We start from the raw sequence: 14,726 nt of genomic DNA, 5'->3' as shown, positions 1-14,726 counted from the left end.
TATCTTCATTTAAAAACAACAGTTCATTTTACAGCTGAAGTTGTTCCCTGGTGGCAAGGGGAAACTGAGGCAGGAAATGACTAGATCATACAAGGCAGTGAGTGTCAAAGCAGAGAATGAAATCCCACATTTAATGAAGCCTTCTTCAAATCAAAGGCAGAGCTGATTTTGAGGGGCCAGACTTACTGCAGATAATGCCGGGCTCCTCATCTGTTTTCTGTCCATTCAACTCTCCTCTGAGTACTAGTAGCTAAAGGACTAGAAAGATCGGTTTGGCTAAGTATCCAGAATGGTAGGAACTGCATTGAATGTTTTTATTTGCAAAACTGGACTAGAAGTTTTTTAAGAGCTGTGTTGTACAGAGTGTTTTTTTTTGACTCAGTGTCATAGGCCTAGCAAATTGCATTGTATTTCTAAACAATGTTTTTTTTTTCTTCCAAAAGTTCATTGTATGTATTTAATAACAAAGGGCTGACTAATTCCACCAATATTTTTAAAATTTGAAAAAGATTCAGGGTCCAAATATACAACAATTCTCAGAACAAAATGCCTGGTGCCTTTGTTGTTCATTCCCAAACTGGAACAGCTAAAGGATTAGTTACTCAGCAGCGTTCCGGGTAAAAGATCAGACTGGTTTGCTTTTTTTTTTTTTCTAATGCCGTTCACCCTTCCCTGTGGCAGAAAAGGACAGTTGTATTTATACTGACAAGAACTGTAAATCAGACTTGGAATATACATTGGCACTGGCTCTTAATTATTTCTGGGAGCTGGGATCAGGTATGCCTTACATTTATGTCCCAGCTCTAAAAGGCCGCAGAGTACTTTCCAAAAACTAAACAATGCACACGTCCATTTTTTTGTGGGTTTCAGCTATAGTACGTTGCAGCCCACTGCTCAAACATCTGTTAAAGGAATGGGCCAATTAAAAGAACACAGTGTTGCTGTAGTGTGGTGATGCATTTTAATAGTCTCCTACCGTATTTTTTCATGCTTTTTAAACTCTGTGGAAAACCAAGTTCTCCTTCAGCCGACTTTAGGAGCATTTGGATGAACTTATTTGTCCTGGGGTTCACTGTGGGTTCCCATGGAAAAATGGGGTTACAGCTTGGGTGTTCTTGTTTCTTAGCATTGTGTTCTAAACTAGTCTTGCAAAACCTCAGTTTTCTGTAGGGTGCAAGGATGTGGGGGGTTTGGTGGGTTGTTGATGGCATGCTTAAAAGATCTTCTGTTTCCACTGTTGCTCATCAGTGAACTATCAGATTGTTAGTGCCAGATAGCCATGGCAGGAAAACTGCTCTTAGGTAGTTATTTGCCTTGGGGCTGGTAGAATTTCATGGTAATTTTGTGAAGCCTCACTAGCCCCTAGACCATGCTTCCTTCTCTACTTCCACTTAAAGAGGTGGCTGTAACTAAAGCGCTTGCACGTTTTATTGCAAACCATCATGTTTTCTCAAGCATTTACAGGTTTGAGCCACAGCTTTCCCACTTCTGGCAGCAAATACTGATTTGAGAATGGAAGAGAGATTGCTCCCTTGATCAAATTAAATTTTTTTCTTTGTACGGTGCTCCAGCTGGAAATTACTCCTTTTTCCCAGAACAACCATGCTCTTCTACCCAGAGAGATACTTCCATGCATGCATAAAAGGTGAACTGAAGCTAGGGGAGCTGTACTGTTGGTTTATTATTATTATTATTTTATTAAGCAAAAGTGTGGATTTCGTTCAGTTTTTTACTGGTGAGGATAATTTCTGAAGTTTAAAATCTAGAAGCTCAAAATACAGGTGACTCCACAAGATAAGGTGCGGAGCACCCACAGCTTTACTGAGAACTCTAGGACCTTCTAAGATCTGTCATCTAAGACCGTTATCTAAGACCTTTTGAACCAAAATCTGACTTCAGCTGCACAACATACAAGATTTATACAGTCGTAAATGTAAATGAAGGCACATTTTAGCCTCTTGTCTTGCTTATATTCTTATAGTTAGGTGTATACTGCAGGTTAATTTACCATGGCATGTGTTTCCTGCTGTTGATAGTCACTGAGAAGGGGTTAATTTTGCATGGGCAATTTGTTTCATCACTGCTTTCCCTAGGCATTCTCAAAGCATTTTAAAAATTTGGCCAGGACCAGAGGCTGTACTCAGACACGCATGCTGTTGCTTTGTAGGCCTGGTGCAACTCCTCACTTTGGGGGTGATGGTGATGGTGATGTATCGCTTGGTAACTCCTGGATTAAAGCTATGGGGATAAAGTGATAGTTAAGCTCAGATCAGATCTTGCTCAGCCTGAATCAAAGGCTACTTAAAACTGGGGCCTTTCAGCAAACTGAATCCAAGCTTTGCTTTTGGGAAAATGAGGTGAAAAGCATCAAGACCACTGCATGCGGCTGGCAGCACAAGGCAGTGACTCAGTGCCATTGTGGGGGACGGCACCTTGGGACCTGAAGCTTCAGATCCTCAAAGTCAGGAACCTTAATGTAAACAAGGAGTATAAAGAATAGCACTGCGTGTGCCTGTATAAATAGTCTACAAATCCGGTTATAATGAGACATTCCTGAAGTGATTTTTAAACTCTCTCATCCCAGACAGGCAAATTCCCTGTAGGTTATTCCCCTGGAGGTGGTGGGTAGAGCAGGAATCATCGACGGTGTGATTCGTAGGCCTCGTCGTTGTAGAAGAGTGACTGGAAGAAACATCTGCAGATGTCTGGGTTGTGCAGGAGTAACAGAGGGAATAGCTGAGGCCACTGAACATGGATAGTTTATTGTGGCCCTATTGTAACTTTTCTTATATCATGAGGGATTTTATATCTTCTGCTGACTGCATAGTCCTGGGACCTGCCTTCTGGCTGTGATTTATTTTTCTAGTTAAGTCATTGTTCATCATTATGAACTGAGATTATTTTTCTGCGTAAATTTGACAGAAAAGTATTCTTGAACTTACACACATTTTTAATTTTCAAAAAGCAACAGAACCCCCTTTGCCCTCCTATAATTACGATACTAAGTAATTATAACTCTTTACCCTTTGGTCTTCATGGCATTCTTGTCAGATTAGTACAGAGATAGGCTTGAATCAGAGCACTGCCTCTGAGCAACCCAACCAGCTATGTGCTCTGAAGGGCTGTTTAAATCTGGATCCAGACGCGATCTTGTCTGAACACCAGGAAGTTAACGCGGAAACATGCCAGGGAAGCAAGACCATACAGTCACCAGATGCAGAAGTAATTTTGTTGTTCCTGCTAAGGCTTAAATCCTAAAGGAACAAAGCTTGGTTGGGGAACCTGTTAAAAGGGAAAGAAAGAGGCCTGTTAGTTGACCTGGACAGATGTCAGGTGAAGGAACGCAAATGACTCGTAAGAAGACTTGGAAGATCATTCGGGTGACCTGAGCAGGCCTTCCTGGCCACCCAAAATTTGGCATGAAGAGAAGAACAGGTGCACCTGAGCACATCAGAGGATGTTGCATTTTGCCTGTGGTAGTAGAACTATCACTGCATGGGCTTGCAACATCTGGATGCTTTTCAGAAGGGAAGAAGACACACAGTGCCTGAGAAGGACCTGGGAATCCTTGCCGGGACAGCAAAGGTTTGGCAGGCTGAGAACTCCCTTTCCGAGTGGCTTTTCAGTTGCAGCAAAGCTGTTTCAGTCATCATTTCTCTTACGCTTGAAATTTTCTTTATACTTAAAGTATAATGATAGCCTCTCAGCTAACGCAAAACCTAGTATTTATTAGGTGGAAAGGAACAATCCAAAAGCTGGGTACATGTAAGAGCATTCAATTGTCTTTCAAAAATTTTCCCCTCATGGTACTTAACAACATTTTGCTCACCACTCAATGCATCTCTTTGTCCTAGTTTGCAGTGTATATTTTTCTACCAACCCCCAAAATCTCCCTAACCTTTTTTGCCTCTTGTTTGAGAGTCTTTGTGGATATATTTGTATCTCTCTTCTCACTCACCCCCTCTTTTCCTTTCCCTTTGCTATCCACATGTAAGTTTGTCATTTTTTCTATGGGTAAGGAAACCCAGTTGTGTTTGTCTCAGATTTTGAGGTCTACTGAAAGGGGGTGAGGGTAAAAACTAAATTAGAGTGAGTCATCTTTCTTGGCTTCTTGAAAGTTGGAATCATCTTCAAGGGGAGTCTTAATTTGGGGGCAGTTGCACAGATGAATCCCAAACCTTTGTGAGTCCTTCCCTTTCCTCCTCCTCTCTTCTCATGTAGTCCTAACAGATTTGGCAATTTCAGTTAAGCACGTCTGTGCAGTTTTTTTAAATCCATTACATAAGTTTGTTAGTTTAAGACTCTCTTTTTCAACATATGAGCCTAAAAAGGCTTTGATTTAAAAATGGAACTTGGCAGGGAATTTGTTCATATGGTAAGATATTTTTTTTTTAGTTTAGTTTCGTTTATAATATGTTTTAATCATTTTTGGTGTTTTCAAAACAAATGGTGAAATATGTTTTTTTCCTTCTATTTTTGGCTACCCTCCTCAGAAAGGCCTTACTTCTCTCTTGTGTGTTTAATTTGGTGTTTTAAGAAGCCTTTTTAGATAGAGGGGCCTTATGCTGCAAAATTTAGACTTAAACATCCCTATGAAGTGGGAAAATTCAGAGATAGATTCTGCTGTCCAGGTCTTTGCATCTCAGGGCTTTTCTCTGATAACAAGCAGAAGGGTCACTAATTGGGCTCAGAGTATGTGCAAATATAGAAAGTCAATGGAATACAAGGAGAAAGGGGGAAAGGAAGGGGAGACAACACTGTTTCTATTTTCACAATCAGTGCATCCCAGTTATCTGAGCAATTATTATTTTAAGGACATTTGTTCACACTCTGAGATGCAGCTAAGCAGATTGCCACCAAACAAAACTATTTCTTCTACTCCCTAAGCAGAGGGACTCTGCATTCCCTGATTGACCCTAATTCCCCTGGATTTTCTTACAAAGGTTTTCCTCCACGTTCTTTTTAGCACATGGAATAACTCTTAGAAGAGATTGTTGCCCTTTAGCAGGTGGTTCAAACCATGCTTGTTTAACACCTGTTAAAATCTGTGCAGTGGAATTGGGTCCTAATTTCTCAAGGGTTCTCTTCGAATACCCAGGTCCCAACTTTGTGGGAAGTGGGCAAGCAGAATATGAGTTGAAACCTCCATGCCTGAGGCAGCTGTCTTCTGGCTGGAACCTCAGCCTAAATGCTTTTAAAAGAAATGCAAGGCTGATCACTTGGCCTGCCAGTTGCACCCAGCTGTGCAGGAGACCCCAGCATGCATTTATACCCAGCCTAGCTGAAACAAAATGCATTTCATTTCCATAAAGGACAGCAGAAGCAGTGAACATTGTGAACCTGAAGAGCAGCTCCTTTTTGAAAAGGGGCAAGCCCTGAGGAAAAAAAAAATCTCCTCTAGTTGTCTGTTCTGGGAAGCTCAATTGCCATGACTGACTTAATTCAGGGTGAGAAAGAGGTACAATCTGGTGAGAAAGAGGTACAATCTGCATGACTAAAGCAAAGGAAGAGATGTCCACCAGAAGAAGGCATGGTAGAGGGGAAAAAAGTTGAAATAGCACTTCAACCCTGACATATGAGGTAGAGGGAAAAATCTTTTAGGCTCCGAGATGGGCTTTAGAAGATTAGCCAGAAACAAACACACACACAAATAAGAAAGCAGAAGGCGTGGGTGGTTATGGGGATTAGTACTGACATATGGAGCCTATCAGCTTGAAGTTACACGTTTATATCTGACCTAGGTCACTCATGCCCCAAAGTCATTACTGTCAAACAGCTGTTGGGTGGCCTCTGTGAAATGACTTAGGGGTCTGAGCCTAGTTTCTGGTGGCAGGTGTCCACATTACGCAAAATCCATCTGTATTAATTGGCCCCCTATATCTGGGAATCTCGGCAGAAAGACCAAGTACTAACTGTTCACCACACAGACTGAGCTATAATATTTTATCTTGAATGGCTCTTCAAGGAAGGGGTTGAAGAACTTTGGCAGAAGTACCATAGGAGAACACAGCACAGTTCCTTGCCTGCCTGTTCCATGGGTAAACTCAGGCCATCAGTTTTCAGATCTCGTGGACCAGCAGATTTCACTAGTACTGCATTCACTCTTGAAGTATGCAGAAAGAAAGTATTTCATTACTGACAGCTCGTGCGATGTTGAATATACATCCATTTGGTTTCTACTTTCGGATCATAATAATATAAACAGGAAAACTACATTTTGAATTCATTAAGTTCTTCCTCCGCTGTTTATAAAAGATAAAAACTTCTCTCTCTTTTTTTTTTTTTAAGGATTGATTGGTGTCATGTACGTATTCGTTCACTTCTGTTTATGCAAGATAATAAGAGTATTAACATGGAGGTGGAATAATGGTGTTTATAATTCCATCACCACTGTTTATATAAGATAAAAACAGTGTGTGTTTTTTTTTTAAAAAAAAAAAGGAAAATAGTGAGAGAACATTTGCTGTTATGTACATATATTTTTTTTCTACTTCTGTTTGTAAAGAATGTGAAAGGAAAAAAAAAGTGTAACAAGTTGAAGAGGAGTTGGTTTTGTTCATAATATTTCTGGGATGTTTACCTAAGATAAATTAATTTAGAATTGATGTAATGAGTAGCTGGGCAGAAGAGAATTGGGGTGAAAGAGGGACTAGTGGGGTTGTGCCGGATACTTTTAGTACCTTGTAATCCTTTGCTTTATTAAGAAACATGAAATAGGTGTACTGAACCTTTCTAGTGGGAATACGATGCCACCTGCGAGGCAGGGGACACATGGCAATGTCATGCCAGTTAATACAGTGGGCGCTGCAAGAGGGGTTGGAGGCGCTCTCAGGGAAGAGGATTCTGAGAACAGAGAGGATGCTACAATAGTCTGAAAAGATCTCATGAACGTTAAACCCCTTGGTATCATCATCCATGGACTTAGCCTAATAATTTTGTGCCTGTATGACTCTGTTTTGTTCTGCAGCTTTGAAGTCTAATCCTAATTCCTTAAGGAGAAAGGCTTGTAAAATGCCTGCATTTTACAGAGGCAGAGAATGCTACCTTTGATGCAAGGTTTTGTTGTCAGCCCTGCATCATCTTTAGGAGTCACCCCTGCTCATAGCCTCGACATGGCTGTATTGACAGAGGAGGGAGGCTGGCAGATGTGAATATTTCCTTGAGATGAACACGGATGTACAGTTTCTCAGTGTCAAGCAGAAAGGCTATTTATACCTAATAAAAGAACAAGTGTGTGGACATTAACGCATACACACACCAAAAGTCCATGAGTATTCGCTTACTTTTACAAATGAGTTTGCTCCAGCTGCAGTCACGCCCTTCATGTGTTTGCTTTGTGCAAACATTTGAGCAGGCAGGCTTTACTCTAGCAAAGGCAAAAGGCCCACTTTAAAATCACATGCTCGTATTCTCTTAGATAGTGAACTATCAGCTCGTGGATGTATTTACCCTCTAAGTGATGAGCGCTGTGAGATGTGGCTTTGCACACATTTCTCACCTCCGTTGTGCAGTCAAAGGAAGCAGCCCAGAAGCTGCCCTGACCTTCTGCAAATGGCAATGGACATACATATGCGACTAGCTTAAATAGAAAATGTGAGAGAAAGTTGAACTGCGTCCCTAACCAGGAAGCTACAGAATGTCAGTAAATCTAGGAGTATCGCATCAAAAATGCTTTCTCTCTTCCAAAAGAAGTCACTCACTTTTATAATTCCATAGAGACATTTCTTTCCCCTCTCATCTTGAATGAATCCAAATCCCAATGATGTCTTCATCTCTTCTTTCCAATTCTTATTTCAGCTCAATAAATTGTCTCTACAAAGCAAGTCATTTAAGCACATGCATAAGTCCATTTCTACTAACTAAAACCTGAAATAAAGGTTAAATTTTAATTACATGCTTGAGTCCCATTGCATTCACACGTTTGAAGTTAAGCACAGGCTTGAGTACATGGTTTCAGGGCTCAAGGGTTTAACATTAATCCAGTCAGGAAGCAAAAACAATGCTGTTCACCTATTGTGTGACGTGGTTGATTGCATTGCTTGATCCCACCTCTGCACCCCTGTTCCAAATGTCAAGTACTTGAAGCAGGCTGCAGGCGCTTCGTGAACAGTATTGCCCAAGTTAGATGAAAAAAATAGGCTGCGTTGAAAAAAAAATATGTATGCAGTCTGCTGGTGGACATTCCAAAAGCAAAGAAGAACATGAATAAGCCAAGTAAATGATTCCCTGAAAATGTTTCTGTACTTATTACCAACCTCTACTTCCTTGAGTGCTGATGTGGAGATGGAGGCAAGGAACAGGGATAGATGGATCAGCTAGCTATGGAGGAAGCTTAAAGGAGCTGCAATTAGAAACTTTTGTTTTTTTGATGAATATAAATTGTCACGGGTACAAAATGTCATTTCCTGAAGTGAAGGCCACTGCATTGCTATCTCCGAGCATTCCAACGTACGATAATATGCATCTTAATTATGGCATTTCAGCACAAAAGCCACAGAAATTTTACTTTTCAGAGTTGTATAATCAAGTTGCTCCACCTTGCTATTAGGCATGAATGGCAGTCAGTGCTCCAGGGAAGCCTGAAATTGAAAGAACAGCAGGTGGGGAGCAGTGGGTCAGGATGGGTATGCATTTAGGAGAGCTGTGTGGGGAGTCCAGAACTAGAATAGCGGGAAGTGCTGTAAATTGGATTGAACACATCGCTAGTGGACAGGGTGAAAGATTATACAGCATTTGTCTGTGTGACCGTAATGAGCTTCTTTCCCATAAAAGATTTGGGGAGAAAGTACTCTGTATGAATAGGGTCCCTTTAAGGAGCACTTTTAAAAGAGCTCATTTTCGATTCCAATCATGTATATGCCTCAGCAAGACTGTAGCCAGATGCTTGTAGATCTGAAGAAAACAGCCCAACCCTTTTCTTATCATCTACCAGAGATGACAGACTTTAAAAACTCAATGGCACTTTCGATAACTTCTAACAAGAACTGGGACTTGCCTGGCTCCATTTGTCTGGTCAAGGCTGTATTCCTGTGATTTATCCCATGGAGGTTTTCAGCAGAACCTTACACTTAGTGTCTAAATTAATGATATTCCTTCCTTTTTGCCATGACAAAAACCACTCTGCACTATATACGTTATGCTAAAGTTTTTTGTCATGGACATATTCTGTAAAAGCTTTTTCAGCTTCATCATTTTGACAAGCTGATTCCATTAAATCCTTCACAGTGATCGCTTTCGTACGGTGCGGGTGGAAGTGGCTGTTTGCTTGCATGAGTTTCCCTTCTTTGAGGCTAGAAAATGGTGATCATCTGCAAGGTTACATGGTATGTCTTATCTGTGTCCGTTCCCCAGGAAAACATATTTTGAGGAAGCACAAGCATTTTCTATATAGCTATCGTAGCAAATAGCATCTGTTTATTAGACTAGTACATAACTTTTCCTGGAGGGTCTTTCAGGATATTGACACGAGCTTAGCTCATAGAGCACTCAGGTTGGTTTGTTAATATCTGTGTGTATTAAAAAGTTCTGGCTAGAGAAGACATTTCTCTCCACAGCATTTTTCACTGTTTCACCTGCACTGACAAGGAAACTGTTGAGTGTTTTGACAAAGGAAAACTCCTAGTTGTTCTCAAATACGTGGTTAACTCAAAATCCTCCAGTGAAATTTCACCAGGGTATAACGATACCTTTGTCAGGTACCTTGTTCTATCTCTGAGGTACCAAATGAGTCTGGGCAAACACTGTTGACCCTGCCCCTGCCGTGCTGGTAAGTGCTAGATGCTGGTGGAAAAAGCTACAACCGGTAAACAATAGAGTTGATAAGGAAAGAAAAGGATTCTTAATTTTCAAATGCATCCCCTCACAATATACCATCTGAGGAACTGAGTTATTATAATCTCAGTTTTGCAGCATGAGAATACCAAGGTTTTATGACTAAGTTGACCAAGGAGTCTGAGGGGAACCAGATCTCACAAAACCTGCCCTCATCTTCAAGCCGTGTTTTTTATCTGCCATTGCTACAAACTAGCACACGGTAGTGTAGAACTACCTCTGCTTCGTTCTTCATGAAGCCGGTAGGAGTTTTCATGCTGACCTCAGTGATGGGCATGACCACTGATCTTTTTGGGATAACTGTCAGAGCAGAATAGCATTGCATACACCCTGCTTTTGCATGAAAAGAAATCTCAGTATGCTACCAAGGGTACAGAAGCATCTCAGATTCCTTAATGTATTTATCTTTGTCACAAACCAAAAGCAAATTTTAAAGCTTTTTTTTTTTTTCTCCCACCTGCTAATAACTTCACCATCCTTCCTTTTCCAGAGTGTTTCCACAGATACTCATATTTCTCAGGCTGACAGCTTTCTGATCCCCAAGACTGAATAGCTGGTTATCTCGGCTTCCCATCTTATGTAGAGTTTATCTCCCTCATTTAAAATAGCAAAAGCACAGTCTGCATGCACAGACCATTATTCTGGTTGGGTTGTTAAAGTTACTGCAATGCTGACTTTATTTTCTGTAACAGTTCTGAACAAAATGTTTCCTTTGAAAGGTCTCAGACCTCTATCCTCCCAACTCCTAATCAGAGTAATAACCAACCTCAAGGAGTCATTAGTGAAGACTCAAACAATATCCTGTAACAAGTCAGCTATGAAGAAATTGGCATAGTTTATCTCTTTGATTCATGTTCTTATGAAAATAATGGGTTGCAAAATAAAGCTGGCATTGCTCTTGTGCTATACAGTATCCCTTGGATCTGATTCTTTCCTCCCCCACCCACTTGTCTCCCAAACTAACTGAATATAACTTTGCACTTGCTTTACAAGATAGAGTCCATCTATAGAAGTGACATGTTCTTATACTATAATGTCAGTTTATTGTGCTGGTTCTTAAACTGACTCACCTGTGAACTTCCTTTTGATTGCTGTAACTTGTTGCATTTTCAGATGATCTGGGAAAATGGTATAATGATTATATTCAAACCCAACCCATAAAGAAAGGTTTACTTTTCTGAAGCAAATGGATGCAACGAACTATGTAAACTGGGTTTGGATGAGTTCTTGGAATCGTTTGCTTTTGGTTTTGTCTTTGTGAAATGGACACTTACGCTTTGTAGGAAAGCTGATAAATAATGTAAACTATGGCTCGCCACTAAGAGACTTTGTGAAATCTCTGTCTGCTGTTCGGCTTGGCTTCAGCAATCAAAGGGATCAGCTTTTCTTCATTGAAAGCAGTATGCAGATGGCTTTTCAGGTTTCCTAAAGGATTTTTGTTCTCACTTCATGTCGCTAAAGCTCTAAACTGGGCATCAAAAGATGTGAGATCATTTCTCAGTTTTGCTTTACAGAATAGAAAAGAGTAGTTCAGTTGGAAGGGACCTAGCAGGATCACCTAGTCCAACTGCCTGATCACTTCAGGACTAACCAACAGTTAAAGCATGTTATTGAGGGCATCATCCAAATGTCTCTTGAACTCTAAAAGGCATGGGGCATCAACCACCTCACTAGGAAGCCTGTTCCAGTGTTTGACCACCCTTACAGTAAAGAAATTTTTCCTAATGTCTAGTCTGAACATCCCCTGCTGCAGCTTTGTGCTGTTCCTATGCTTCTTATCATTTAGCATTGATCGACTTCAAGATCAGTTTAGCTTTCTATCCTTTCATTTGTTCATTCCATAAAATGGGAATAAGGATGACTTTTTCTGTAAAGCAAAAGGTAACATTCAGCTCATTGGCAGATTTTTTTATAAATACAACTCTGGTGACTATGCATATTGAAATCCAGAGCTCCAAGGCACGTTAGTTCCCCTCTGAATGAATTTTATGACTTGGATTATCAATATTGATTTGGAGAAACCTGGAAAATTTGGAAAACCCCCGAAGTAATTCAAATATTCTTGAAGCCCTTCCCACCGTTCATTTATAAATATTATTTCCACTTGTTGACTGAATGAAATTGCCGGGCTGAGATACCTCAAAATGTTTTGGTGTTTCAACAAAGGAAGTTCAGGACTGGAATGGTGTCGCTTCAGACAATGAGACCTATTAGAAAAGCTGCTAAGGACTTACAGTGTGGTTACTTTTATATTATGTCTGACTGGGACATATACCTTTTCATTTCAATTACATTATGCAATAAATTTATTCAGCCAAATATCTGGTGTTGTCCTCTATCCTCTATCTGTCTGTCCTCTAAATTATCAAATGATCACTCTGGTTAAGACTGAAGATGTGGTGTGAAATGACTATCTAAGCTACCTGGCTGTTGCACCACTTTAAGCCCTCCTTCTGCAAGGAATGATGATGATGATGATGATGATGATGATGATAATAATAATAATAATAATGTATAATAATTATTATAAGGAATGAAAGAGAGAGGTGGTTTAGATAAATTTGCAGTAACGCTTAAATTTAGGGACAGGATCCTATAAAAAGGCATCAGCTTCAATGTTAAGAGGGATCAGATTCAGTGATAAGAGACTGCATTCTTGCCTCTTCAGGCACCCATCCCCATCCAAAAAAGCAATGAAAAATCTAGTTCCCCTGAAACTGAATTTTCAGGGCACGTGTCACAAAACTAACTGCATGCTATAGAGTACACTGTTCTCATGCCGAATATAAAATGAAGAGTATTGTTCCCAGAAGCTGTTTTAGTGGATCTTTATACAGTAGTTTTGATTTACTTTAATAGGCATAGAGTGAAAAGAAGCAGGTGAAAAATAAATTCCAAAGTATTGATTATGGCCTTTTAGGAAAAAAACAAAAAAAACTTGGTCCTCCTTCTGGAAAACTCAGAAAGGGCACGTATTTAACCTGTTTTTATAGATGCCGAGGGCTTACTACTGCACACACCGGTGCAGCTGCATAACCCTGGTGACTTCAGTGGGCCTGTAGGGCTTTAAAGGAAAATGAAATACCTTCTGTAATACTTTTTGTCTAGTTCCAAGCACTGCATCCTGTCACAAGAACACGGTGTATGTTTGAGGTTGTACAAATTGTAAAGAAGAGAGCACAAACCATTTGATACCTTTCAAGGCTTTGCTCCTCCTGGTATCTGTCAGGTTAGCATTTTCCTATAGGTCTTCATATATTCACGTCATGATTTCTCTTCTGGGTAGGCCGTTAGGAAAACATCCTGACATTTTCTTTAAATGGTTGTGATTATGGATTTGACGTTGTTACACTTTTCCATAATGATCTTGCTGCCACTTGGTTCCTGATGTAACAGACACCCTCATATTCAAGTCCTAAAACACTATACAGAGCACACAGCTCTCTCCGAAGAGAGCAAGGTGGATTTTTCAAGTCCAGCGTAACCCCAGCCTGGGGCTTCTGAGAGCTCTGCACTGCCCTCCAGTCCCCTTGCAGCTTCCCTCAGCCGGGCTTCGCAGTGCCCACCCTGTTATCTGAGCCTCGTGGTGCTCGCAAACTCAGTGCCCTTTAGTTCTGATCTGCAGTGCCTTCAGGGAAAAATGATATATCGGAGTACTTATGTCCCAAATTGGATGTTAGTCAGTTGTTAAAATGAAAGAAATATTATGGAGAGTCAGCATGTCTCACTTTGGAAATAAATTACGTAAAGTACACTGGAGTGTCATGGCTCTTGGGACCACGCATGATCCAAAGATACCATTTAGAGGAGTGATCACAACATTGCTAGATTTATCAGATCATCCTAGAGGAACATCAATACCCAGAAAGAAAATAATAATTAGCAACAGAAAGCTCCCAACCAATAACTTAAACTCATTTTCCAGGGTCACTTCCTCATATCAGTAACCTATTTATATGTATCACTAGAGTTTAGAGCAATTATCTCATTATTAATAGGAGACAACAAGCCAAACTTCACTAATTGCTTTTATTAATACAGATGCATTTGGTTCCTAGTACCATACTTTTTCAGCTTAACATTTCAGTCACTCAAGTGTAGTCTGCTTAAGTAGTTTGGTGTTATTTGACTGTACTTTCTTATACCGTGTAGTCCAACTTTTTGGGCACTGCTGAATTCAGGACAGGTACTTAAGAAAGGGTGAAGGGAATGTGGACTGTGCATTGGAGCTGCAAACCTCCAAGCAGGGAAGCAGAAGATATGCTACAGCACGGCACCCCTGGGCACTCAGAAATAGGCAGTGTGGGTTATTCTGGTGGTGGCCACTCATTCCCAGGTAATCTGTTTCCATTCCCGGGTATTGTTTCCCAGATTTAGTCCCCAGGCACGTGAGAAGCACGGCACCTGCTTGCCTGTGCCCGTCTCTGGGGCAGTGGTGCACAGCAGTGTCCTGGCACAAGACGGGTGGTGGTGGGCAGCTTCCTTCTCCTGGTGGGCTGTGCTGTGAGGTACCTGCCAACCCAACATCCTGGTTTCCCTTATTTTTACAAATTCCTCAAAGATACAGTCAGTAGTCAGAGTTACTGAAAATTAATCATGATAACGTTTCATACCATCTTTAGGTCAGGATGCATGCTCAAAATGCTACATTTAAATTTTAAAACAAGTATATATTTAAGTCTTTTTTGGGGGGAAAGTGGGTTTTTGCTCGTTTTGCTCTCACCCTGAACCTCTTACAGCAGCTGCTGTTGAAGCTGTAACGTGATGTTGCTTCCGAGAGTCCTCCTGCTCTTCTTTGAAAGATGTTTTCCTCAGAGGTGCTTTATATAGAGACCTTTCTTGACTGAAGTTCTTCTTGGGGAGCTGGAGACCTCTGATGGATGTTAATTAGAGTT

General features: G+C 40.7%; 1 protein-coding gene across 9 annotated transcripts in view; it reads left to right on the top strand.

The window, feature by feature from the left end:
* The window catches only part of LOC310892228 (uncharacterized protein), a 421,439-nt gene that overhangs the window by 318,817 nt on the left and 87,896 nt on the right, over positions 1-14,726 (top strand). For 8 of the 9 annotated variants that reach the window (XR_014577955.1, XR_014577956.1, XR_014577957.1 and 5 more), the window contains one exon: positions 1-14,726. This exon is cut by the window's left edge and continues 22,088 nt beyond it. The exons of the other annotated variant lie outside the window; for it this stretch is intronic. The gene's annotated coding sequence lies outside the window, so the exon portion shown is untranslated. 9 annotated transcript variants of the gene reach the window in all.

Source organism: Anser anser, assembly GCF_964211835.1.
Source record: "Anser anser genome assembly, chromosome: 1".
NCBI classification, from domain to species: domain Eukaryota; kingdom Metazoa; phylum Chordata; class Aves; order Anseriformes; family Anatidae; genus Anser; species Anser anser.
This window is presented reverse-complemented; position numbering and strand designations above follow the sequence as displayed.